Consider the following 26,403-nt stretch of genomic DNA (forward strand, 5'->3'; position numbering starts at 1 on the left):
GCGCTGCAGCTGAGTCCCCTAGAGTAAGGGTGCATTCCAGGTGGAATGGGGCCATCTTCTAAAGGGTTACTTGAAAATATGTGACAGCATAATTTGACCCTGATTTTCCAATTAAAATAAATTCTACAGAATAGTATCTAGTTTCAAGTGGGAGGCAGGTATATTGTTGGGAAATGGGGAAACTTTTTCATGCTCTGAGGAATTAGTTTAAGAGGAGACAACCTGCCCGGCTGTGCCCTCCCTGAGGTAGCCCACAGCCCCTCTTGCCGCCTACGGCTCAAGCACCCTCGGGGTGCTCCAGTCAGCTCACAACACCTGCACTTCATCTCACTGTCACTACCTGAAATTTAAATTCTGTCTCAAATACTGCCGGAATTTAACTCCTGTTTTGTAACTAAACCCAAGAATTCCCACTGGAAAAAGAGCACTCAGATAGGAATCTGAGTTTTTGGTTTCAAAGCTCAGTAACATTGTCCAAAGGTTTCCTCGCTGCAATGCAGTTATCAGTGGGTAACACAGTGATGTTTGGTTCAAGAATCAATGCCTACAAGGAGCTATTAGATAAAATGTTTTATTGAATAAGACAAGATGACTCAAAAATATCAGTAGACACTATGTGATGAAAAAAGACTGGGTACTTCTGTGGCCAGCCTGGGTTCACAAGAGCAGGAGCTTCTATCACCAACTTCTTTCAATCCATCTAAAGACGAGGGAGACGATAAACCTGCGCTCCCAAGCCATGGTGCTGGTGGGTGCCAGCTGGTTGTGTCCTTGGTGTCCCAAGATGATTGGCGCAAAGAGGAAGAAGGACCGCAGCTCCTCTTTTGTACTGATGACTTGCTATATGTTATCCAGGCACAAGATGTCTCTGTGGGCTCTCCAGAAATTTTAGATTAAAGAAAAAAAAGAAAAAAAAAAGAAAAGAAAAGAAAAAAAAAGACAAATCTGTAGCTCAAGCTGTGTGGGAAGCCTGTCAGCTTGTGTTTGTGGTTTTGTTTGTTTTCTTTAACAAATGCTTCCTGTGTTAAACAGGCTGATACATTGTATTTTATAACATCCTTGCTGCCCCAGTCAGTGGCAAAGGGGAGACATCCATGAAGTGAGTGTGGTTAAGGACTTGAATCTGGTGCAGATTGTGATTGCAAAGAGCTTAGGAAGGAGGTCCTCAGAGTTTGGGTAGCATGGTTAGGTAATAAAGCAGTTCCTTGTCTGATTTCTATATTAAGACATTCAGATTCCCTAATACAAAGTGTTTAGGACATCGATAAATACAGTGTTCATGTAGCTGAGTTAATACAACTGAAGAAAACTCAGGGTTTGAAATTTCCTAGAGTCTGGATGCTTGATTTAGCACCATAAAAGTTTAATTAAGAATTAATCTTGGTATTTAATATTCTTTGTTTTAAATAATAAATCAGTAGGACTTCTTCCTAACCTTATACCGAAAAGATTGTAAGAGAGCAACTTGTGAACTGATATTTCACCTCTGATCTCCAATGAGTATTATTGATTTCTATGTTTGATGATGACCACTTTGGTCTTCCTGGTTATTAAAAACTGCTCACGTTAACTAAAGCTGTGTTCAGTCGTGCTCAGTGGAGCAATTCATAGTTTGACATAGGGCACGAAGTGGCTTGATACAACACTGACTCTTATTTAGGCTATCTTCCACCTCAAAGTCTCTGACCTAACAAAAATGTAACGAACTTACAGATATTAACATCCACTTATTTCCAGCGCGAATGGAGAGCACCCATCACATCCTGCTGAAGTAATACCTTTCCATCATGCACAACAAGTCAGTAGCTCTGCAAAGACTCTCCCTTAACACCTTGAGATATAACGTTACATTTGATTGAAAAATACGAATTTCTAGTTGCTTGAAAATCCACTAAAGCTGGGAAAAATGCATCTCCGTGCGAAGCATATTGAGACTGCAGGTTTTCTTGTAAGACGATGGGTTTTAGAGCATAGCATTAAATTTTGATACAGTAGGCAAACTATAACAATGATTACGTGGAGTAATTGTGTTAGACTGTGCTGGAAAAAATGATCTCCTTATGAACAATGCATATCATTATTAAAAGATGAACATTTTTAATTCAGTTGTCCTTCGCCATCCTGATACTGCTTACTTAGCTTTGCTTTACAGGCAACACATTTTTATTTTTGTCATCATAGTGTTAGTAAATCTGCAAACAGAGGTTGGGCTCCTACTTCATTCCGGAACTGGGACAGTTCTCTTTAAAATCACTTTCTCGGGCGGAATCTGTAGATGTACAATACCATACTGATACAAATTGCTCCCTCTGGGGCTGAAGTAAGTAAAGAAAATACAGAAAAAATGACCTCATGGCATTAAATATTTAATCCTTTATCTTTGCTTGGGATTTGATCTAATGCTGTTGAAATTAAGAGAGTCTCTCATTGACTTCATTGGATCTGGTGTCTCTAGTCTTGCTTTGCAATTCTTGTGAAGTGCAGGGTTGATAATGCATCCACTTGCAGCATTGTGCAGTAGGAGTTGATGCCAATCAGCAAAAACTCTGTGATGAATTAACCCTAAAAATGTAACATTATATAAACTGCAAATACATTGTTAGAACTGTATAGGGAGTGCACATTTTTCTCACTCCCCCTTCCCACCCCATCCCCCCAAAAATACCCCAACCCTGTTAGATGTTTGACACGTGGTTTGAGTAGATAGGTGACAAGAGGCGATACATTTGTTACAGAACTGGCCCTAGATGTTCTTAAGGCATCAGCAGGGAGGCAGACCTACGGAAGAGCAGGAGTATCTCCATTTCCTACTTAGACCGGTTGAAACTAAGGGAGGGCTGGGCGGAATCCGAACAAATTGATTTGGGAAATGAGTTGGTAAAACTCCCAAATTTGTGAGGAGGGAACAGCTAATGTGGTAGAAATAGCAACTGGTGTTTAACCAGGGATTTCTGTCAATCAGAGAGGTCCTGGTCATGGGGAAAAATACCCACAGGAAAACTTCAATGACAGTGGGCAACCTCCTCCCTTCTGCAGACGTCCCAGAGACTTACTATATCTGCTAGGCTCTTGTAGTGTTCTGTAATAGGTTAGGAACTGATTTACTTGCTTGTAAATTAAGAAATGCAGTGTTTTACTATTAATCAATAGAGTTTAGAGTAATAAACCTTTCAGAGTCAAACACTGGCGTTCTACCTCCAGATTTAATGAGACACAGGAAGTTTCTTATTTGAACTTCCTACAAAAAGAGGAGGCTTTGTACAGCCCTTGCCATGCATTCTTTTACAGACCTATTCTTGAATTTGTATGAATTTCTAAAGCTTTACAAGAGACTTTTATATTTCCTTTGTGATGGCTTCGAGAGAGTTAGGCATAGAGGATGTAGGCAGGTATAACACACTGTAGAAGTTCAAGGGAGTACGTACGGGATAGGTTTAAGGATGACGACGTCTGTTTTGGGGCATTGTAGCCCAAAGGGTGCATGGGCTACATTATGTCATTTGGGGTTAACATGTCTGGAATGTCTGTGTTCTATGCAGGATGCTGTGAAGGATAAGTAAAACAAGATTTTGGTCATCTAAGTGGTTTTAATCATGATGGCTACTTAAATAACTGAGGGGATATCTTTTCTGGATGCCACTCAGATTGAAAGCAGATTTTTCATTAACTATGTTTCCCCCCTCAGTTTATGCCCTGCTGAGTTTCAAGTTAAACAGACTTATTTGCTTAAATAAATGTTAGTCAGCAAAGCTACAATTTTCTCGATCTCAAATAAAAATATAAGAACTTTATAAACACTCTATAAGGGTTGTTGAATTGAAAGTATTATCAGGACTAAAGTAAAGCCAGAAAAATGTGAGGTTTTTACCACACTTGTATTTAAAGTTTGAGTTAAAAGGAAATTTAATCCATTGTAGTTGGACTTGAAAAATTAACTGTTGGTTAAACCTCTTGGGTTTGGGTTGGTGATGTGCTTGTGACTCTCTGTGAATGAATCCTAATTAATGCCTGTAACGTGATCATAACAACTGCACGCCTTGGAGTGCAGTACCTGAAGAGACCTTCTTACTAGACGTAGTTCCTGCTGTCTGTAGAAACTTTTTATTAACCTTAATAACAATACAGTGATCGTTCACTAACCCTTCACAAATGGCAGCTTAACTGAAAATGTACTGCGGTGCCATACAGCTTCAGAATCCTATGAAAACTTGGCTAGGCTTCTGCAGCACCACTACCTTCTGCCTTTCTGCAAAATTTTTATTTTCCTTTGGTCAAGTAATACTGACAATTAATTCTGTGTGGCACTAATAGACAGGACAAGTGTTTTATCACTCAAAATAAATTAGCATGGAAGTAAATACCAGCTGTAATGTGCCCTGACATTCTTGTAAATCACACAGGACTGCAATGATGTTTCCTCCTACGACTGACTTACCCCTTAAAGCACTTTGCATTTTGGCAGGATAGAGTCAGGGGAAGGGAGTTAGCTGGGCTCAGTGATGCAAGGTCTGTTATCCACAACAATTACAGTAATGTTTGTTAGAAATTCAGAATCTAGTAAAAAGACTCATCAAGGCTGTGCCACAAAAGTATCTGTGAAACAAGCAAAGTGCAAAATTAGTCAACATCAGAAACCTTCTTAAAATACATGTGCACGCATGTAATTAGTCAATTGAGTCATGACTTTCATCCTTTCACAAGGAAGCTAACTCACTGATAGTCTGATGCATGAACAGAGCTGAAAATGCATCTTCAGTTATGCTGTTAATACATTATATTATTTGATACATATAGTCCATAGGTTGATCACCATATAAAATCATTTATTTCTTTAGTTATTAAAACTCTACAAATTAAAACCAGGAAAATTATTTTGGTCATACCTGATTATTGCTCTATTTGTTCTTGGGGAAAGCTTACACTGATCTTTTGCTATGCAAAAATCCTGGGGCTTCTTTTATCCTTTTCTTCTTTTGTCCTGGCATTCTTTGGGATCAGGTCTATGCTACTTGTAAATTAGGGTTTTTAACTTCTAGATCAACACTCTGCAAAGAATAATGACTTTTCAAGTCATTAACAAAAATGTCTCGGAACTGGAAAATGAAAGAGCTGCAGGAAAATAAAGATGACAACTGTATCGCCCCACCACTCCATTTGCATCGTTTGTTTCTGTGTTTGTTGCCTCGGGGCTTTTGTGCAGAAGTACAGTGTCCCCCGCACTAAAAGGGCAAACCTGAGCACTGAACTGTTATCGTAATGTTTATTTCCTCTGAATGCCTTTTACACTGAAGTCAAGGCTGATGTTTATTTCTTTTTAACAACAAATTGAATTTATTCATTACATAAAATCAAAACATATTTATGTTTTAGGAAAAACAAAATACTATCTTTCAGTCCCTTCCCCCCCTCCCCTCCAAAAAGCACCTGATGAAAAACATAAAGCCACAGAGTTTGTGCAGTGCTCTGATTCTGGAACAGCTGTTTGATGCTTCTGAAAATTTCAGGCTTCTTTGTTACATTTAAGTGGCTAAATCTTGGTTCAAATCAAAAAAAATTCCCCCATTCGATATATGGTTGATATTTGACAAATACAGCCCTTTAGAGATCTGCTGTCCTTATTAGAGCCTACTGAATGAGTTTTTTTTCAATAAATTCTCAAGATCACAAGTTTATTCAGTCTTCAGTTCAAACAAAATAATTTACAAATACATATATAATATGAAAATGGAATACCTATGTTGAACTATAGCAGCTAAACTACTTTAAAGCATGCCTTAAAAGCATTCAAGAATCATCAAAACAGGAAAATGCTGTAAAATTTACATTACTGTAAAACATTGAAATTTCATTTGGCCTATTTTTAACCCTTGAGATGGATACAAAATCTATTGGAGAGTTTTCATCTAAATTCCTGACTTATTTATGCACCATTGAGGTGCTGGGCTCTTCTTAAGCACCATTTCTCACATGAGAAGAAGCAGAGCCTGCAGAAGCTGAATTGTGTTGTACAAGGCAGGGATTGGGATGGGTTCCTGAATCCACCTGAACCATCCTTTCTAGGGCTGATCTCATTAGGAATGAAACAGATTTAAGCCTGTACATCTTCACCTCCTCTCTTTGAAATCTCCAAGGCAGCTCAGGTTGAAAGCAGGACTTCCCTGTTGAAGCCTCTGTCAATTGGTGCAAATTTGGTGAATTAAATCACGAGGAAGCACTAGGAGCTGTTCAGTCTGGGATCTGATTTAGCATTGTTGGTAATTTGCTGTGCATTTCTGTATAGGTTCCTCCGTGCTCTGGTTTTACAGCTCCCCAGCAGGTATTCAGCTTGGTGAACCTGGTACTCAGGGCGGACTGGTGCTCCCTAAGCCTGAGACGTATCTCTGTGGCTGCTTGCAGATACTCATTCATAGTGAGTTTTTCCACATACAATCATAATTTCACAATGCAGCAAGATGAGTTTCATGAAAGGTTTTCGAGAGGTTTGGGTTTTGTCTCTTTGTGGCTGAATAGCAGAGGTAGTTCCTTACTGTGTAACAGAAAGAGTAGATGATATCACGATCAATGTAGTTCCTTCAGTTTATAGAACATGCCTCAACAGAATTATTTATACACACAGGTCAGGGATAGAGGAGGACCTCTAAGGCAAATATGAAACCAGATGATGTGTAAATGTTCTAGTTTCCCTTAAGTATTTTATTGAAAATATATTTTACATTATAGTCTTTTTTTTTTTTTTTTTAATTCAAAACTTGTGCTTTAGTTCCCAAGGCAACACAAACCAGGAATGATAATCTAGAGTTTCTTCTAAGTACCCTTTCATATAAAAGGGATGAGCAGTTGTAGGTTTCCCATTTGTGGTCTGGAGACCTCTTAATGAAAACTGTCAATTATAGAGCCCATATTGTAACACAAACCCAATCCTTAAGCTTTCCATTAATACACACCGCACCATAATTTGAAGGGTCTTTATTACTAGTCATCGTAGGCCCTGCCAGACATCACTAATCTCTGCTGCCTGAAAGATGCTGGGAATAGCATCTATACATCAGAGTAATTTTAAGTTTTGGTCTCATAATGAATGGAAATTGAATCAATCTCTTCTGGGACTTACTCCAAGACTAGACATTAAAGCAGTTTTTTTACACACACACCCTACACACGCTCCTGCAGTAAGAATAACTTCAGTTAATATTCCTAACAGCTACATTTTCTCCTCAAAAACTAGCTCATTATCTTGTAAAATACACAGGATTCAGGTGCTTTGATAGCAAGTAAAGCCTTTAAAAAAATTATGTTTAACTGCTAGGGATTTTAGGAGCCTGACAGGAAACAGCTATTTCACATGCAGCTTTTTTGAGGCACTCTGAAGCAAGTTCAGAATTCTAATTCTGGAGTTAAAAAATTTCAAGGTTGTTCCTAGGATGAGACAGGAGGAGAACGTGCTGCTTGGGGGACCGAAGTCTTCTACTGCAAGTCAGAAAATGCCACGAGCTGTGACTGCCTCTAGACTGAGACGTAATTATATCCTCATCAAGATAGAGAACTTTCAAGGACTTTTTTAAGAAGTGAAGAAACCCAGAAAGGAAAAGGAGAAGGATTAAAAAAAGTTTAACCCTAGTTGCTTTAGCATCTCAGGGGGGTGTTCTCCATGCAGATTAATTTATGGAGTGTTGAGGAAGGTTAAAGGGGTTAAAAAGGGAAAAGGAAACCTTGCACTCCTTTGTGGGATGGGGGTGAAATATAGGTGGCGGAATGAAATGCGAGCAGTGTGAATGTAGCCTTCTGAAGGATTTAAGGGTTAAAGGGAGATGAGAACCATTTCCATAAAGCAGTTATTTTGTGGAATCCCTATATAAAACCAGCTATTGACTACCATTTCATTCTTCAATTCTTTTTGCTATTCTGACAAGACACTCATACATCTTTTAGCCCTAATTCATAGCTCAGACTCTATCCTTGTCCTTTTGCCGGAGAATGGAGCCCTTACTCGTGATGTAGTGGTTCCGTTTGTCCTGTAGCCTTCCATGGCTGCTTGTAGCTCCCTTTGGTTGAGAAGATTCCAGTGTTGTTCTGAACACGGAAAAGAGAATGTTCTGTAAAATCGGGACCTTTGCAGGTGTCAGTGTCCTGGACTGTTCCATCTCTAGACATCAAACCCCAGCTTTTATGCAATGCCGTCTTAAGGAACTTGATCTCAAACGAGTTCTTTCAGCAAGGCTGCGAGACAAGGCTGTGGGTGACAAAGACAGCATGGCAAAGTGTATAAGGACTTTAAATATAAAGATGATAAAGCTGGCACATACCAAAACCTGGAAATCCCCTGTTCTAAGAGAGGAGCTCATTAACTGCCTCACAGATGAGCATAAAGCGTTTTGCAGCCCTGTTACCTACGGCCCGTCTTCTGTTCCCACAGATGCCACCGCTTACTGCATGTCTGGATTTCAATGTTGGTCAGGAGGTAAATCATCCATTTGTTCAGACTAACACTAGCTGAGCAAATAACCGTTTTTTTTTTCTTTTTAAGTAAAATGTCCTCTAATATGACATGGTTGATGTTTAACCTGCCCTACGTGCAGATGTGCTGATGTGCAATGGCTGCCCCACTCTCAAAGTCCAGTACCACGGGCTGGAGTTACAACCATGTTCCCCTCCTCCCCGCCCAAGCCTAATGCACAACCCAATTCCTACCTTTCAGGATTTGAAGTAAACCTTGCAAAAATTAAAATTAATTAATTAATTAATAAAATGTTCGTGGATACTGCAGAGGCTGGCAGTGGGGCACTTTCCATATCTCGCATCTCCCCACTTAGGAATTATGATACCCTATCAGCCACTGCGGCAAGTTTTAATCCCAGCAGATCCAAAGAACTTGCTGTATTCCTTTGCACCTCATTGCTTGTAAGGGCAGAGCTCCTTTCATCAAGACTTTTACAGCAAATATCATAGATTAATAAAAAGGTGAAAGAGCTCTGGTCCATTATTTATCCCTGACTGATATTTATTAGAAAAAAACAATTTGTGCTGGGCTTCCTTTATGGGTCTATGATTGCAGTAGCTGGGGGAAGTGGTAATTAAAAAGCTGTGATGTGTCCTATCACCTCAAAACTGGGCTTTAAAACGATGACAGGGTAATGAATGGTGAAGTCTAATATCCATATTAATTTCTCCGGGTGTTCACATGTGTGGCTGTGTGTTGTGTAGGTGGCTGGAAAGTTCAGGATGTCTGACAGCTCAGACACATTGCTGCTGGCAGAGCCCATCTGTCTGGTTAGCCTCAGCTGTGTGACATTAGCTCCGTCCGCATGCCAGCCCAAAGCACTGGGCTTGCCTCTTCCCATAAATCTCAACCAGATTTCCTAATGAGCTGTTGCCACATGCACATCTAGAGTTAATTTTGATCAAGGAACACATTAAAGCAGTACATTAATTTTAAGAGTCGGCAGAGCCCTGCAAGTTAGATATGCCTTGAGTTTTACATATGGGTAAACTGAGGCACAGGTTCAAGTGGTCCAAAGTGAATTGTTAAAGTAGACTTGGTCTTTGAAACAAAGAATGTTGGTTCACGTTTGTTAGCTAACCTCGATTTCCCACTGAAAGCAAGAGCCGAAAAAATATTTTTGGAAGGTTTTGAAGAGTCAGAATATATTTTGTTGCCTGGCCTAGGTCTGCCCACCTTGTGCTGTGCCCCTGAGAGGACAGTCTTGGACTCCTGGCAGCCCGTGGCTGCCCCACCATTGCCTGGGATCCCTGGCAAGGCAAGTCAGACTCATCAGAAGTTACAGCCACAGCATCTACTTTATAGCAGGGATGAAGTGGGCTCACCTGATGGGAAGGGGATGAAAACTGCATTTGCATGTACGTTTCCTTAATTTTATACAAAATCACTTTGCAGGATAGACAGAAGGCATGCTCTGAAACCACGTTTCTCCTGGTTACTTCTGTATGTTATGTGTATCTCAACTCAATGAGGACACCAGCACCAGCAAGGTGTTCGCCCCAAGGGCATGGTTTCACTCCCTGGCTCCTTCCTATCTCACTTTGGCCTTTTGGCGTCAGTTGACGAAAGGCAAAGAGGGGCCATACGGGTTTCACTCACCAAGAAGAGATTTAGCCTAAGGTGAGACAAGAATGTTTCTTACCTACAAACTAATTCCTAATGAATTGAAAATGATCGTATATTTTTGATCACACTTCGAGGGAATTAGTACAGGCTATAAATAAATCCAAGTGGGATACTTTTGTTTTGTGATGTGAAAAATTCTCACTTTTCATTATTTTTCTTACCTTCAATCAGGAAGAGAAGTAATGAATCCAAATTCTAATTCCTTTCCTTCTCAGGATTTTTTTTTTTTAATACATTAAGTAAAATAATAGATAGTCTTGAAATAATTTTGTTTAAATCCAACACTTTCTTTTTGGCAAATCACCCTACATACTGATTTTTTTTTTTAATTTAAAGGGTATCAACTGGGAGATTCTAATAAATGCAAATGTTCTTCAAATTGATGAATTCAATGAAATCGAATTCTTGAATATGAACACTTACTTGATACCTTGCAATATAGACTTCCTATGCAGCTGGCGTTGCTGTTGTGAATGTTAATAATGCAGTGGTCCTTGCCTCCGGTAGCATGGTTGGAAAGAGCTTTAGAATGTCTGCACCTTTCTTGGAGGAGAAACCACTTTAGTTTTGCAGGACTACATGCAATCGGTTGCATGTGCAAAGGAAAACAAGTACAGCTTAACGAACTTGGAAAAGCTCTGCCACTGAAATGCAAGCCTAAGGATTGTACTGGGCAGAGCTGCTGGTCTCCCTGAGCAGTGGGGTGACCCGACCACTGCCTATGGAAAGGGAAGAAGTGTCTCCGCTGTCCTTCCAACAGGACCTTCTGCTATCTAGGTGGTCCTTGGTGCTTCTTCAAAGCCTTTGATCCAAGTCTTATCCCTGCTTTGCTTTAGCAGTTGAAGAGTGCTGTTTCCTTGGCTTGTATGGCTGGAAGCCATGAAGGTTTTGGTTGGGAGACAACCCCTTGGCTGTTACGGGCTTAGGTAAGCATCCAGCCACTGCATCCAGCTACTTGTCCCACCCAAAGATACCTGCAGAGTGATACAGGAACATTTTGCAGATGAGGTGATAGTCTGGTAAATAATTGCAAAGCTACACATGTGAAAATTTGGAGAGGGTCTGTGAGGGTCATTTTGTCCATTAAACGTCCAAACAATTTTCAGTTTTTCTGCAGTCCCTTATTCTATGACCTAGAATGGCAAAATACTTAACAACTCCTCCTCTCCCCTCTGTTTAGTAGCCTACTTTTACAAGAAATCAAGAAAAGTCAATTCTAATGAAAAATGTACTTGTGCAATGACAAGGACTGCTGGTTTATGTTAATTCAACTGATCAGGCCATTAATGTCTCTACCCCTCAATTTGATATAGTTACTTTACTATGAGACAACATAATTTCTGTGCTCAGAACACATATAGAATTTAATTAGTGCTGGCACAGAACAGTAGCACCTTGAGTAAAAGAAACACTAAATTGCTTCATTTCTGACATAGAAAATCAATGCATTCCCTATTCAAACTTGAATTTTGTTTCATTATGCTTCTAAATAGATTTACAGGAGTCTATTTAGGATTTTAATATAGCTAGCACATTAAAAATTAAAATGCAGCCAGGACTGGGTCACTTACCCAGGTATCAAAGAAAATGCATCATCATGACTATGGAGTCTATTCATCCATTAAGTTCATGTACTTCTCACTCTTTTTGGTAGAAGTGATGTTCAGAGACTGACACAAAATAGTTCAACACCATCCCCAGCTCCAAAAAGTTTCCTCTTCTCTGAGAAAAATGAGAATTAATTGGATTGCCAGCTGCTGAGGTTGAAATGAGGACAGGGTAGTGGAAAGGAGCAATGGTTACCTGCCTGCTCATCTCCACAAGTCCCAGTTGTAGTAGGTTTCAAAATCGTTACTCCCCAGCCTGAGTCCCGAGTGTCGGTAAAAAACCGATGTGCAATGCTTTCTGGCTGGTCCTGTCCCAACTTTCTAAGGCCCAAAGCTAGTCCATGTGAACTGACAGGTTTTAGCACAAGATCACTGTTTGCCTATAAGAAAATCTAGGGTTTAATAAGACTTTTTTGAGGTTTGAATAATCTGGTTTCAGAGATGACGTGCGATGGACCCAGTTAATCCACAGCCCTAACTCACTTTCTTGGATATCGCAGGTTGGTTACACCTGACCACGAGCTATTCGGTCACAGCATCCTCCCTAAAAATCAAAACTCTTCAGCAGAGTGGAGCCCTCCCCGCTCGCTAGATGAATCTCAATTATATCCGAATGTAGCCTGAAGCAAATGTATCAACAAAGACAACCCTGTTAGACAGTTGGTGTTGCTTTAAAAATCACCCGTCTTACAAGGTCACTGTCTGTGTTCCCCCTTTTCTTTCCAGGAGCCACGCACAGGGTTGTTTTACTGCCTCACCAACAACGTGCTGATTATTTTGTATTTTCTGAATACTTCTCTCAGCCTGTGCTGGTTTCTGATCTACTTTCACCTGCGGTTGAAGGGCATTGCACTGCTATATATTTTCATCAAGTCTTGCTGGAGTGCAGTTGTTTTCCAGTGTTCAGGTATCAAATGGATGCCTGTTCCTGCCCACAAGTAACCTTACAATATTGGAGAGAAATATATATGAATAGCAGAAATTTGAATATTCAGGGTAGCCTTCCAACCTTTAATGACCTTATTTTTCTATTTTAAAAAAATATGCATCATTTTCCCTTTGGTTTATTTCTTGAGGTGGCAACTTATCAAGAGAGCAAAGGGAAATGTGCATCCAGAAAAACAATCTTTCAGGAAATATGTTAGCCTGCAATAAAAGATGGTTAATAAAAATGTTGTTAGCTTTCTGAAATCTCCAGAGCTTGTTACACAATTTTTTGAACTTAAAAAGCCTTAATATGCTTCTTTTGGCTGTCAGTCAGTAGACAAGCAGATCCCAAGGAAAAAGCCCACGTATAGTGTAATCTCCTTGCCTGGACCACAAACCATGATGCTAGCTCATGCTCATTATGCCTATTACCTCATAAGAAGGCAAGAAGCATCTGTGAAAACTACCAGACAGCTTTGTGGCAACATGCCTTTTTTACCTTCATATTTGAAAGTCAGCGCAATTAAAGGATAGCTCTTTGAAACAGTAATGAGAACATTTGTAAGTGCTCGGATAGAAAGTGGGAGGAATTTGGGATCTTGACATACTCCCAGATTAGTGCAGAAACTTTCTGAGGAAACAGATTTGTCAGCAAATCCTCAGTTGCAGCAGATGTTTGCTGCGAAACGTTTCAGGTTTGATGAACTCCTCGCGGATGGGAGGGAGGGTGTTCGTGGGCTGTGGTTACAGCAGGCTGGATGATCTCCCACAGGGACCGAACCCCAGTGTCTGTGCCTGGTGTGTTGCACGCGTTTGTCATCCTTACAAAGTGTGGCTGTCTGAGTGCTGCCCAAGTGACCGCAAAGATGCGGAGTCTATCCTGTGAACGCCTCCTCGGGCTGTGACAGTGTGTCTTAGCTGGAGAATGGTTCCCTGGAAAAGGAGTTGTATCATCACAAAATACAGGGAGAGTTCAGGCTACCTTAAGGCTCTTCCAATAATCTAAATATTTATATTCCTTGAATTATAGTGCTTAATCCTGCCTGTGTAACAGTCAGTAGAACTGTAATTTGTAAGGAATATGCTTCTTCCACTTCAGAGAACACATGCTTTTAGTTCATGTCTGTGTAAAAGATTAATTTACAGTAGCAGACTGTTAACTGATGCTTCTGGAAAAATTTTTGGAGTTTTAATCTAATTGAAAATACCGTATTAAGTACTTTTCGTTCATCATTACAGAGTTTCCTTTAGGGCCTATAGATCTTTGTAGAACAAGAACAGGATTTAGTTTTAAGTAACAGACTGAGACATGATGAAAGCAAGAAGCAGAGGCTGAGACCTTAATTAAAACAGTTACATTTCAGAGAGTTATTGAAGAAGAAGGAGGTGCTAGGGGCTAGAGAGTAGCTATAAATGTTTTTCAAAGCTCATTTGTACAGTGAAACAGCCAATACAACAGCGCTATTATTCACCTTTGCCGTGTTAGTATTTGTGAAACTTCAAACAGGCTCAGAGCTAGGAGCACCCTGTCCAGGGGTGGTGGGCACATCAAGGAGCAGGGATGAAGGAATGGATGCTAGCAGCTAGAAGCACCGGAGCTCCTCTGAAGTCTGCTAACGCTTTTTGACCTTGCTAGAATTCATTTCACTTTGTGATCCTCTTGATTTCAGTGTAAGGTCGGTCAGCTGCTCTGCGCAGCCACTGCTGTGAGGAGGTTTTCATTTACTGTAGCTCCCTGTTAGAATCCGCTGACGCTTGGTGCCCGTGCCAGGCTCCACCGTGACATCCTGCGAGATGATGAGAAAGCAGTCTGCTTCCTTAGAGGTGAAGCAAATGCAGAGTGAAACCAGGGCAGTCAGAGCTGAAGAAAAGCTCAGGTTATCTGGTTCACAAAAAATCCTGAAGACTTAGGGTATTTTTTTGTTCCTTCTGATCTATGTATATGTTGTATCAGGATATATTCCCTGCTATAGGGATCAGAATTAGACCCTTCCAATCTGATTTATAATAATTTATATCGTTACAATCTATAAATCATTTAAAATCTTTAATTGGCAAGGTAATATGGCAGACAGTATCTGGGAATCATGACAGCAACGTTGTATGTCCTGCGGACATGTCTCCCTACTATACTTCTACAACTGTCTGTTGTGGAGGGGTCAGCTAGTTGCAGGCTCCTGGTAGAACAGGATTAGCAATAACTTGTTATCCCATGCTAGTAAGATCTTCGCTATCCAAAAATCAGAATACACCCTAAGATCTTTGGGCCTTCTATGTTTATTCATCTGAATGATGGTTTTGCCAAAAGCTCAGGATAGTCTCCTTAAAACATCGAGCGTTGATATGCCATGCAATTAAGAAGAGAGAGATGAAGGTTTCTTTGGGGAATTATCTGCTGAGTTATTGCCAGTTTTCCCTGCAGTTCTCTTGAGAGTATCTGAATTAAATATGATAAGAATTGATGAACTGTACTGGAAAACCCCTCAAGGCTATCAGATATTCATTTACAGGAGCAGAGGAAATAATTGTCCATACTGTAGTTGTGTTTTATCACATAAATGATGCTTCAGAGACAGCTTTGTGTATGCCATCTCATTTCAAAGTTGGTTTGGGTTGTTTTTTCCCATTAGGTCACGTAATTTTTGGAAACTACTAAGAATTTAATTTTGTCACAGTCCTTTAGAGTCTTTTTTCTACAAATCTGCTACTAGTCCCCTATTAGGGGACTAATCTTTATATATGATGTGTGGGTGTGCATATATATAATATATATAAAAAGGAAGCACATATAGGATTAAATTTCCTACTTAAGATACTGACTCATTTAGATTTTTACATAACTTGTTCTCAAGGAGATGGTGGTTTTGGATTTAGGTGTTGGATTTTGGTTGGGTTTTTTAGTTCCCCTTGTTATTTATGAAGGCTTTAGTATATATTTTCACACTTTCTGATTCAGAATACCCAAACCTGTTTCTACACACAGAAGGTGCTTTTGCATGATGTCATTCTCGTGTATACAAAAACCTGACCGCCACCAAACACTGGTCCCATACTGTGGTGGGGTCACACATTGCCACAGGGATGTGGGTCTGAAGCAGATACCTGTAGCAGGTGGTTTTAAGTGATGGGCCTGATATGAAATTTATCTATGAAATTCTCCGAATCTGCAGTCAACCAGAAATATTATTCTCTGCATGTCACTAGCTCGTGAAACACATTTTACTCTGTTAGTAAAAAATCATGTATCCAGCAAATATATTGGGATGGGTTGTGCAGAAACTTTTTTTCTATGCGTATAACTGCAGTAGTTTCTTAAACAAATGCTTTATGTTTAAGATGCCTGGTAACTCCTGCTGCCTTGGTGAAAGCTATTAATGAAGCAGTTACAGGACTGAATCACTCAGTATGCTAAATGTTAGTATACTCCCACTCTAGACTAATAGAGGCACTATAGTTATTTAAGCATCTGAATTCAACAATAGTTTAAAATTGTACCCTAAAGTCCTCAGAATAATTTGGTTTGGAGTAAATTAATTTCTTTCTAGACTTAGTCAAAGCAATTACATTCAACTAGATGCTGTATTATAGCATAACATTTATCATCATTTAAGCACTGCAACGTACTAAAGAACTCAAACTTATCTTTATTTCCATGCTGGCAGTTTGGTGGTCAGGGTGGCTTTGTGTTCCCTAGTCTGTCTGCCAGTAAGGAGAAATGTGAAGTTCAAGGAGAATTTGAAGTGCTAACCCAAATGAGAGCAAAGAATAGGTAGACCCAGATGGATATGGGGTTTGTTTAGAAATCAAGTTTATAACACGTACCTCTCTTTTTTACAAGGATGCTCCTAATTGTAACAGAACATGAGTTAATACAAAACCTTTTCTCCTGTTCTTCTTTATTTACAATTTTTCTGTATGGTTCAACTTCCAGTAGGATGCAATTGTCATTTTTTGCTGATGTTAAGTCTGATTTGAATTAAGGTGAGCATTGCCTGTACATGCCTCCGTTGCTGTATAAAACCGTATGAAGACAGCTGCTCAGACTTTGCAAATGCTTGGCTGTGCACCCCTTGGAACAGGGTAGTCACTTGTGACTTCTGGTGTCTGCAGGCTGGGCTAGTGACCTGGGCAAGAGTTTGTGTTCTAAGATACAATAATCCAGCCAGTCTACTAAGGCCATGTATAAGAAAAGTTATTTGCTATGGAGGTTACATGAAGGTCCAAAGTGAGGACTTCGCTAACACTAATGGGCACATGTACTTTCATAATCTGTTTTCTGTTGTGAGGTGTTTACAGGCATTAAGGCATTATTCTGAAAAAAATCAAAATATTTGAAGCTCAGTTTGAAACAGGAGGATGTCTGTTGTGAAACATCCAAACCTTCTGTCCTCTCTGTTGTACCAAAAGTTGCACTAAACTTCAGTTAAAGAAATAATGGGTATGCTGTCATCATACAATTAAAACAAATAGAAAACTGCTCAATATTTCTTCTCATTTTAACTAACAAAATCTAATGGTGATTTATGCCTTTCTGCCTTTATAATAGACAGAATAGGGATTTATTGTAATTTGTAGCTTTTATTTTTAACTCTAATTGCAGAACATGGTTGTTCAGAGTTACTAGCTGTTGTATTTTAGGTCAAACTCTGGATTTTTTTTCCCCCATTAATCCAATAAGGAGAAAGAAAAAGCATTTCATGTCACAACTAATACTTGCTTGTTAACGTGCCATTATTATAAAGCTTTCAATTTTTTGTTCAGTAGATAATGCAAAATGAGGCAGAAGCAAATTCAATTTCCAGTCAAAGCAGATTATGCGAACTCTTCGGTAGGATTTGACTTGTCTAATGAAAGACTCCACAGACCACCTAAGACTTCAGTTATTCTGCAGTAAATGCAGGACACTGGAAATCTGTGTTTTGTAGATCCACAATTAATATTACAATTGCAGTTAGACTGCATTGGCATATGTTACCAGGATGAGCAATAAAAAAAAAGGTTGCTACTGTGTAACTTTCTGGTGTATTACCTTCTCTTGGTGCCAACCTTCAGATAGAAATCTAGAGGAGAACATCTCTGTGATTTTCCCAGGCCACCTCTTTCATTTCAGTCTTGCTGTTAAGCTTCTTTGAAATTCTGATTTCTTCCTCTCCATACACCTTGGAAGTGCTTTAGCTTTTTCACTGTTACTCCTGTTGCATTGATGTCAAAGGATATAAAAGCTTCATTTAATTTGCCCTTTTCCTTCATTTGTTCATGTGAGCCAAGTAAAAAGTGTTAAGACTCTTCATTAGTCACTTTTTAAAGAAAGGCTTTTTAAGGGATTAACATGCAGAACAACACATGCTTTAATGTGCATCCTTGTGCTAACAGAGAAGGTAGTTTTTAGTTATTTTAACCTCTTTTTTCCTCCTTAAGATTGCTGCTGCAGCATAAAAGCTCAAGCTTAGGACTGTATAGTCAGGAGAGAGCTGTCTAACACACAGAAGTAACAAAACCTCTTTTACCCACATGGCTGTTTAGATTCAGTCAGAGAAAAAGTCCTCTTCTCCATCCCAAGTCCTTATAATAGGCATGGAAGGAAAAGACAAATTGTGGCTGCATGTGAAATATTTGGAAGACTGACGTGAATGTTCCCGCAGAGGGATACTTCTGACTAGGGGCTGGTGGTGAACTCGGAGCAGGGCTGGGCAGTAGGTGTGTTTCAGCCTGCAGCAAGATTTTAAAGGGTCTGAAATCTTACGTACCATGTTCTGAGTACCTCTTTGGAACTGTTGCTTCCCTGTGTGAGCTGAATAACGAGCACCCATCCAGCCATGGATCAGCCTCCAACTGCATGCGAGTGCTGGACGCCAGGCTGCAGAAAAGAACTTCTCTTGGCATTTGAAAGTATTCACATCAGGGTCTCTGGATTTGGTGTCTCTCTTCTAATAGTGTCAGACATTAGCATAAAAATGATGCAAGTGTTGCCCAGAATTGCCTTTGTATTACTACAACAAGCCCCTCTACTGACAACCTGTCACAGTAACCTACACACCTGCTCTTGAGGAATGGCAGATCTTCCTTCTGCTTTCACAGACACTCTGAGATGTACAGACTTAGCAGCTGTAGTAGAAAAACAAAATTAAGAAATGACACACCTCTCATCTGAATATTCATCTTCATAATCCAGCAAGGCAGTCCCTTGTTGGAAGTTTTCTAGGAGTACTTGCTTCATTTAGCTGTCCATCTGTTTAAGGAATGTGAGAGGAAAATACGATTTGATCTTTAGAGTCACTGCAACTATAGCTTTATTAACTTCAGTGGAGTCATAATTATTTGTCAAGTAGGAACAGGCTTTGCTTGTGAGAACATCTGTGCTAAGTGGATGGTTTTAGTTTTTCAGGGTTTACCATGTTTGAGATTCTTCCTGCCCTACACCAGTAAGAACATGGAAGGATTAAGATGTGATCCCTCAACACCTTATAGCAACACTTTCTTACTTAGGGGCCCTTAGCCTCTTCTGAAGAATAAAGTCTTTGAATCCACTTCCAAAAGCTGTGGCAAACCCACAGCTTTCTTCTACATCATACTCTTCCCTTTCTTTTTATATTTATTGCACAGTTGTATCAAAAGAAAGTCCTTTTACCTTTGTATTGTAGAGTGTGCCTCCATCTACCTCCCTCAGGAGCAGGATGGAGCCTGAGACCTGATGAAGGCAACAGGGTTAAGGACTCACCCGAGCCCTCAGAGGTGCTGACCGCTCACAGATCTCATTTCTTGTGAAAGTGGGTTGTGAGCCATCAGTGTAGGATCTAGGTCAAAGAAAATTAGAAACTCCAGTGATTTTAAGACAGCAGAGAATGTACTCTGAACCACTGAAAATGATCTTTCAAACCAGTGTTCTTAAATATGTGAATAAGACTCTTTCTCATTCCTAATGAGGGGTGAAACACTGGGAGATTAAACCAGGCGTTTATACCAGCGAGCTCTCATAGCGTCTGTCCAGAGGAAGGTTGCAGACCCCACTGTACAAGCGTGCTTTGCGTTGATTCAAGTAGGTATCTAAGCGTGCACATCTTTCTGTTCGCTTCAGCTGCAGTGTGGGTCCTCCAGCCAGGGGGGTGGGATGGCTTCTATCTCTTGGCCATCACTTTCCCTCCAGTGAAAGGTTTCCTGCATCCGGCAGTTTTCTGCTGGCAGCTGCATACAGAGCCAATGCCAGGCTGCAGTGTATGGAGCCAAATAAATAAAATTCAGCACTCACAATGATGCAAAGAATATCAAGTCTGGCAAAACGCTGGCTGCGTATTGCAAATGGTCTCTCTCAGACGGTCATTACTTAGCCGGCTGGGTCCGGGTTCTCCCTGTTAGATTTTGTGCTTGTAGATTTATTCATGTTGCTGTTTCTTATTAAAGGCAATGCCCTGAGAGGATATTAAGGTCTCGTTTGACCACAGAGCTAAAATATAAAGCTCCAAATTCTCCTCTCCATTGTACCTAATTAAGGAATCTCATTAACCCTCTATGTGGATAGATTGAGAGGTTGTCTTCTTTCTGCAGGCTGCTAATAGGTTTTCTGGTAGAACAGCACGCGTACTGGAGCCCGGGTATTAGGTGCGGTGCTGGACGTACTCTGCCAGCTCGTGGCAGTGACCTTTTCTTTTCTTGTCTGTTCATCCTGAGACACTTCTCTGAACTAAACCTAGTCCTTTAGGGTTGATTTTTCTCTTTTCTCACTCTACTTCTGCAGTGCTGTCAGTTCAAATGCTGGGAAACCAGTTGCCTAATCTAGTGGAATTTTCTGGAATTCAAAGGGCTGAGGATCTGCTGGGTGGTGGTGGTGAGGAAAAAATCCTGGATCAGTTTCCTCAGCTGACTATGTCCAGGGATAACTGGACAAACAAATTCAGCACAGTGCTGGTTATAATTTTTCCTGCATGTCATCCCTGCACCACAGAAAACGTAAGGGTGTATGTAACAGGGTGGTCTGTACTACACCAGTGACTCTGCCAAGGTTAGAAAGTTGTCCACTGATCCATTTGTCAGGAAAGCAATGTTCTGGTCGTTTCTTATGTTCAGCTCTCCTGTCTGGGGGCTGCTGAAGAAAATCTGGACAGCAATGAGATGATAAAGGACGTGCTGCTGAGCATGGTGCAGGAACATTGCCCAGCTTCTGCAGGGAGCGGGCTCCAGCCCAGCAGGGTTGACCGGTTCCCACCCAGCACTAACCTGCTACATTGATCTGCCTTCAGCGCTCCCACTGGGGGGGGCTCCCCTGGGGTCCCCAGCGCTGTGGCACAAGGGTGGGTGCAGGGCCAGGCACTCCGTGTTCAGCAGCCTGCCTGTGCCAAGAAACCTCACCAGCACACCAGGTGCCGGGAGCAGATGCGGAGGTGGTGGCTGTGTGTGGAGTCCCCTTGGGGCTGGCAGGGTGGAAGCCAAAAGCCCAGATGGGCTCACACCGAGCGGCGCAGGGGGGCTGCCATGGGGGTTTGCTGCAGGAACCAGAGCTGGGCAGCAGGGACGGGGAGCTGCTCCACCAGGCGCTGCGTGGCTCAGGCTGCTGAGTCTGAGGAGGCGCAGCAGTAGGAAGGTTGTCAGATGGACTTCTGTGTGGGCAGATGAGGATGGGCAGATGGTCAGAAAGAAAGAGGAGTCGCAAACACCCCACATAGTTAAAAGACCTGATCTGTATTGGAATCAGAGCATGGAAACTTCAAAAGATGCTCCTGAATTCCTGTTTGCTAAATGGCTGTGGCTGAATTCTCACTCTAAGCTGCCATGAGGATTTGTGTGTTATGAAGGACACTGTTTGCCTGGCCTTTCCCTCAGCAGATGGGGAGCTGATGCTGTCGAAGTGGGCTTTAAATAATGAAATGGAAAGCAAAAGGGGAGGAAGAAACAAAGCTGCACTTATTTAGCACAAAACCAAGAAGCTGAGCAAACTGAAGCAGTGGAAGGGCATGAAGGGAAATTATTTCATTTTTTGTTCTCAATGGAGGAGAGGAGCTGAAATATTTACAAATGGGCTGTTTGAACTAGCCAGTGTTATTGAAACCTGCTGAGAAGATTCACATTTTTGGACTGCTATAAAAATGCTTGTATTCCACTAGGCAGAGCAGACTGAACAAAACAGCAGGCAAGAGTGGCTGCCAGTTGGTAGCAAATCTGGAGCACTTGCTGATTCATATTTATATAAGAAAGCATGAGACAGGGTTGTCTGCTGCAGACCACCATAATACCTGTGTTAGTGTTTGAAGAGGGCCCCTGCAGTCAATATTTCTAGTTCAACCCCCTGCCTACATGAGCCTTCCTGTTCACTCTTCCCTGGGTCCTCACTGTTACCAGCCCTTTCATCCTTCATGCTAATGGCCGCAGGTAACTGTTGGGATGATTCATGTGTATTACGCCTCAAGGAGAATATGCTACGAATTAGAAGGACTGTTTTCCAATCAATGATGATAAGCAAGAATCAATCATGTACCATAACCTGCATATATCACAGAAAGGGACATATATTGACCAATGCTCATGGCCTGAACAATATGCTGGCTTATTAATTTTCATGAGTTTTTTTCCAAAGATGCATTAACTTGGACAACACAAGGTCACCGTGCAGAGAGCTGGACAAGCACTGCAAATTATTTTGCACAAATTTAAAATAATTCTTTTAGGCCCTGATCATCCTTCTGCATTGTTAATCTCCACAAAACCCTGACTGGTCAACTTTACTCCTTCCAGTAGCTTTGCATATGTTGTTTGTAGCAACCTGCAGAGCTGGTTCCTCAGAGCATTTTGCATAATCATAAATGCCAGCAATGATACTGGAGAAACAATAGCACACAAATTACACAATTAATGAAGGCACCTGGGAATATAAAAATACCTGAGGGACCCTTTCACTGAGTTGAATAAGGGAGGAAAAAAGTCACCTTAGCTATCACAGTGAAGCACTAAGCGATTAGGTTTAAGTGAAATAGCAAGACTGGTATTCAGATAAAACTGTTCCCCTGTGGCCTTTAAATCTATGGCCTTTAAATCATTTTCTTGCATCCATTGAGCTATTCTGAGGTGCATTACCTGTGCAAGGTTCTATTAAATGACCGGGAAAGATCAGTGTAATTTTTCCTAGTGATCCTGCATATTTACTGTGCAAAGGACAGCTCTGGCACAGCGGAGAGAGGATGCCCAGCAGCAGCGTGCTTTCTGGACCAGAGCTGGCCTGCAGGAGGATGGTCTCTTACAGAGAGAGGTTTGGATCGGTTTGTACCTGCCCATTTTTTCCTTAGTAGAGTAAGGTAAAGCCAGAATTGGGCTTATTAAGTAGCTTTTCCTTCTGTTGCCTTGAACTTACTTTTATTATAGGCAATAATGTTAATTGGAAGAAAAATAGCAATAAAGAATATACAACTTTATCTAGAGAATCTCTGCAAATCCAAATCATTGGCTGCCTCTGTAACCTGATAGGCACAAAAGGCAGATGCCACATCAGCTTTTACTCTAACCATTAAAGTTTTATGTCTTTAAACTATCCAAACTGGACTAATTGGTTATGTGTATTATTTTGCTGGCTAACATAATACATGCCTCATACTTACATGATAGTATCATTGAACTTAAAAATTTCTTAAAGATTGGATTTGCAAGAATTCTGGGAAACCCAGGCTTACTTAACGAGTGTATTAAACCTACAGCATCCTAATTGCCTAATTTACAAATATTTCAATCCTGACATATAAATGCACTACAAGGTTAATTGCTCTTCTTAGTCAATTAGGAGGAAACTTACGCTCTTTATTATATAAAAGTAAGCCGTTATCACATTCTACATTTTTATATCCAAGGTTCAATAATGACAAAACTTTTATCTCAACCCTGCAAAACCTTTATTAGTTTCTCTCTGAATGCCCATTTCTTCACAAAACCCCAAATCTCAGTATCTCATCCATGTATATTTGCTCTGTGATTCCCAAGTGTTATTCTTAGGTAGGCTTTACATAAAGTTTCCGGGTGTCCTGCTTTGGCTCTCTTTTGTAAGCTTTTGTATTTCTACAAATGCATCCTCTCTACAGCTGCTGGCTCAGCTGGATGTTTAAAGGTAGTTTTTACCTTGTAGATCAGAGATGGAGCTTCTGAGAGATGCTTTTCTAGCATCTGTCAGACTCTTACCTTTTTCCCAAAATTGAGATGTTTCACAGTATACCTGTTTTATTTTTTTAGTTTATTTTGTTGTGGTTACTCCAATGTTTTGACCAGATCAAAGGGAGTGTTTTTGAGATATTGGAACACAGCATTGTAATTTTTTTTAAATGACCTTTCAATGGGAAAGTATTCTATATTGAAAAAAAAAAAAAGTCAAAATTGACATAATACTGAAACAAATTTTGAGAAATTCCTCTCTCAAAAAAATTTCAATCTTTTTTTTCTGTGCTTCTCTTTTGAAAAAGTCTACACAAAAAAATCTGGAAATTAAAAGTTTCCCTGGAGATAAAAATTCCATTTCCTTCTCAGATTTAGTAAAAACCAGTGATTTCAACCTTTGGTTTACAGGTCACGACGGGGTATATGGATTCTTTCTGAATAATAGTGAAATAACTAATAAAAACTGGGCTATTACTGGCAGACTGAACTGCATTATACCAGTGCCTGTCCCTCAGCTGCAAAACTGTAAGGTTTGCAAATTTAAAACGTAGTATTCTTCCATCTCCTGAGGCAACAATTCCTCATGATATGTTCCTATACACACTAGCAGATGCTGGAACAAATAACTTGTAAGTAAATGGTGGATGCTGCTGAAAGCCTTTGATGCTGCACACTTATTACCGTCAGTGTCTGCTTTTTGTCATTGTTTGTTTAGTGTTCAGAGGGTTTATGTCATATCAAATCATCCTGCAATAGCTGATAATGTTTTTGTTTAAGTAGGTTAACTTGTCTAAATAATGAAATACTTACAGATCCTTTGACCCAAACTCAGCTGAACACAGATGGGCTGTCTGTGATGAAAGCAGGAATCAATAGGATATTCCAGCCTGAATAAGTCAGTGAGTCAGATTTCATCTTCCTTATGCTACAGCTCTCTGATCTTTATCACTTCTGAAATAATGTTATGCTCAGTTCATATCCTAAAGAAAAGAAACGTATTTTTCCAGTCCACCTTTTTAGCAAAGGTCATCCTGTTGTGCTGCCTAATGCCCTCCGAGTGTTAATGGGTTAGAGACATTACTAAAATAGCTGTCACTTTGCATATTAGTTCCCTCTACGTTGTATGCTCATCATTATTTAAGTTTGCTGTTGGGGGATAGGAAGGGAAAGTACAGAACTGTCAAATCCAAATTTTTTGTAATACTGAGAGATTTAAAGGAAAAAAGTCATCTTCATACATTGGAACAGATTGGGGGGGGGTGGGATCTGGCCAGGAAAACTCACCTGGCAGAGGGTTTTCAGAGTGGAAAAGAATGTCTGTGTGTTTTGTTTCGTCTTGTGGTAAATATTCAGGGCAACCGTTCCCCTGCCGGGAGCAGCCCAGGGCAGGTGTGGCACAGGGAGCAAGTGCCCCGCGCTGTGGCGTGTGGGCTGCTCGGGTCTCCCATCCCTCCGCTGGGTGAACCAGGCGCGGACCACACTGTGCTAGAGAGAAGGCAGAGCCCTGATCGTCTGCCGAGCCAACAGAACGGGCTGCTGCCTCAGAACTGCACATTCCCCATCACTGTATTTTTCCACGCTCCACTGAGAGTCTGCAGACAGTCTCCACTCATATTTAAATGGGAGCCCTGATCCTCTTCAGACAGCTTTAGGAAAAAAGCGTTTAGGTCTCTAGCTTCGGATCAGCTCATATTAGCGGGTATAGAGAGCAGCCTCCTTGATTTCATTATTCTGTTTAAAAAAAGCACCTCTGACTCTACTTGCATTGAATGTGCTTATGCTTTCTAATTTTCACTGTGATTTGATCTGAACAACTTATCCCTTCAGTCAGCCTGCACTCCCCTTGAAACAAAAGAGAAAAGCTCCAGAAAGGTTTGATTCCCTGACACTCCCACAGTTGGAAACATATTTTTAAAGGGTTTTCCTGACTATTGTAGGGTCAAAGACAGGTGATGTAAATTGGAACTGACTGGAAGCAACTAGAATCTCGGTCAGGACTAGGAGTGGCCTTAAGAATCGAGTAGATAAACCTTCCTGAACCTAGAGAAGAGGGAATGAAACCCTGCATCTTCACCTTTGCCTTTCCTATATATCTGGGTATGTCATGCTAAAAAAAGAAATATGGTCATCAGAACAGCAAGCGCCCTTACAGGGCATTTCACTTCGTCTGGGATACTCAAAAGCATTTCTCAGGCCAGAGCCATGACCCAGCAGCAAGCACCATGGCATGATTTCTGTGCCAGTTTCGTGAGTGTTTAGACCAGAGAAATGCTGCATTTAGCAAATATAGCCACAGGACTCAGTGCGCTATTTGCATACCTAATCCACAGTAATCAACAAATGCAATCCAATATCATTGCTCCTGGTGGTTTCTACCAACCACTTGTACGGAGCAAAGGGCACAGCCGTGCTCTCTGGCGCTTTCTTCCAGGCGGTGATGTGCCCTATGAAGCCGTTTGTAAGCATGAGGTGGGTACTGAGAGGAGTTCCGCCACCACCTTGGTACGAACTACCCGTTCAGCACTACCTTGCCACACAAGCTGCAGCCTGTTGTAATTGCTCTAAGCACGTGCGTGTATCACCACGAGAGCACTGGTCCTGTCCCTGACTCGGTGCACACCT

At 40.8% G+C, this 26,403-nt stretch overlaps 1 long non-coding RNA gene across 8 annotated transcripts in view; it reads right to left on the reverse strand.

The window, feature by feature from the left end:
- Window positions 1-555: 555 nt before the first annotated feature.
- Window positions 556-26,403, reverse strand: part of LOC130154248 (uncharacterized) — a 31,296-nt gene continuing 5,448 nt past the window's right edge. For 2 of the 8 annotated variants that reach the window (XR_008823652.1, XR_008823657.1), the window contains exons 2-8: window positions 19,286-19,451; window positions 18,798-18,886; window positions 18,405-18,514; window positions 17,687-17,849; window positions 11,695-12,876; window positions 7,988-8,230; window positions 5,653-6,526 (exon numbers count right to left, since the gene is read on the reverse strand). This is a non-coding gene — a long non-coding RNA (uncharacterized LOC130154248). Of the gene's footprint in view, window positions 2,586-4,435; window positions 4,594-4,751; window positions 6,527-7,987; window positions 8,231-11,694; window positions 12,877-17,686; window positions 17,850-18,404; window positions 18,585-18,797; window positions 18,887-19,285; window positions 19,452-26,403 lie in introns of those variants that run through there. The other 6 variants (XR_008823659.1, XR_008823666.1, XR_008823658.1 and 3 more) reach the window with 6 other exon arrangements.

This window comes from Falco biarmicus, chromosome 1 (genome assembly GCF_023638135.1).
Source record: "Falco biarmicus isolate bFalBia1 chromosome 1, bFalBia1.pri, whole genome shotgun sequence".
Classification (NCBI taxonomy): Eukaryota; Metazoa; Chordata; class Aves; order Falconiformes; family Falconidae; genus Falco; species Falco biarmicus.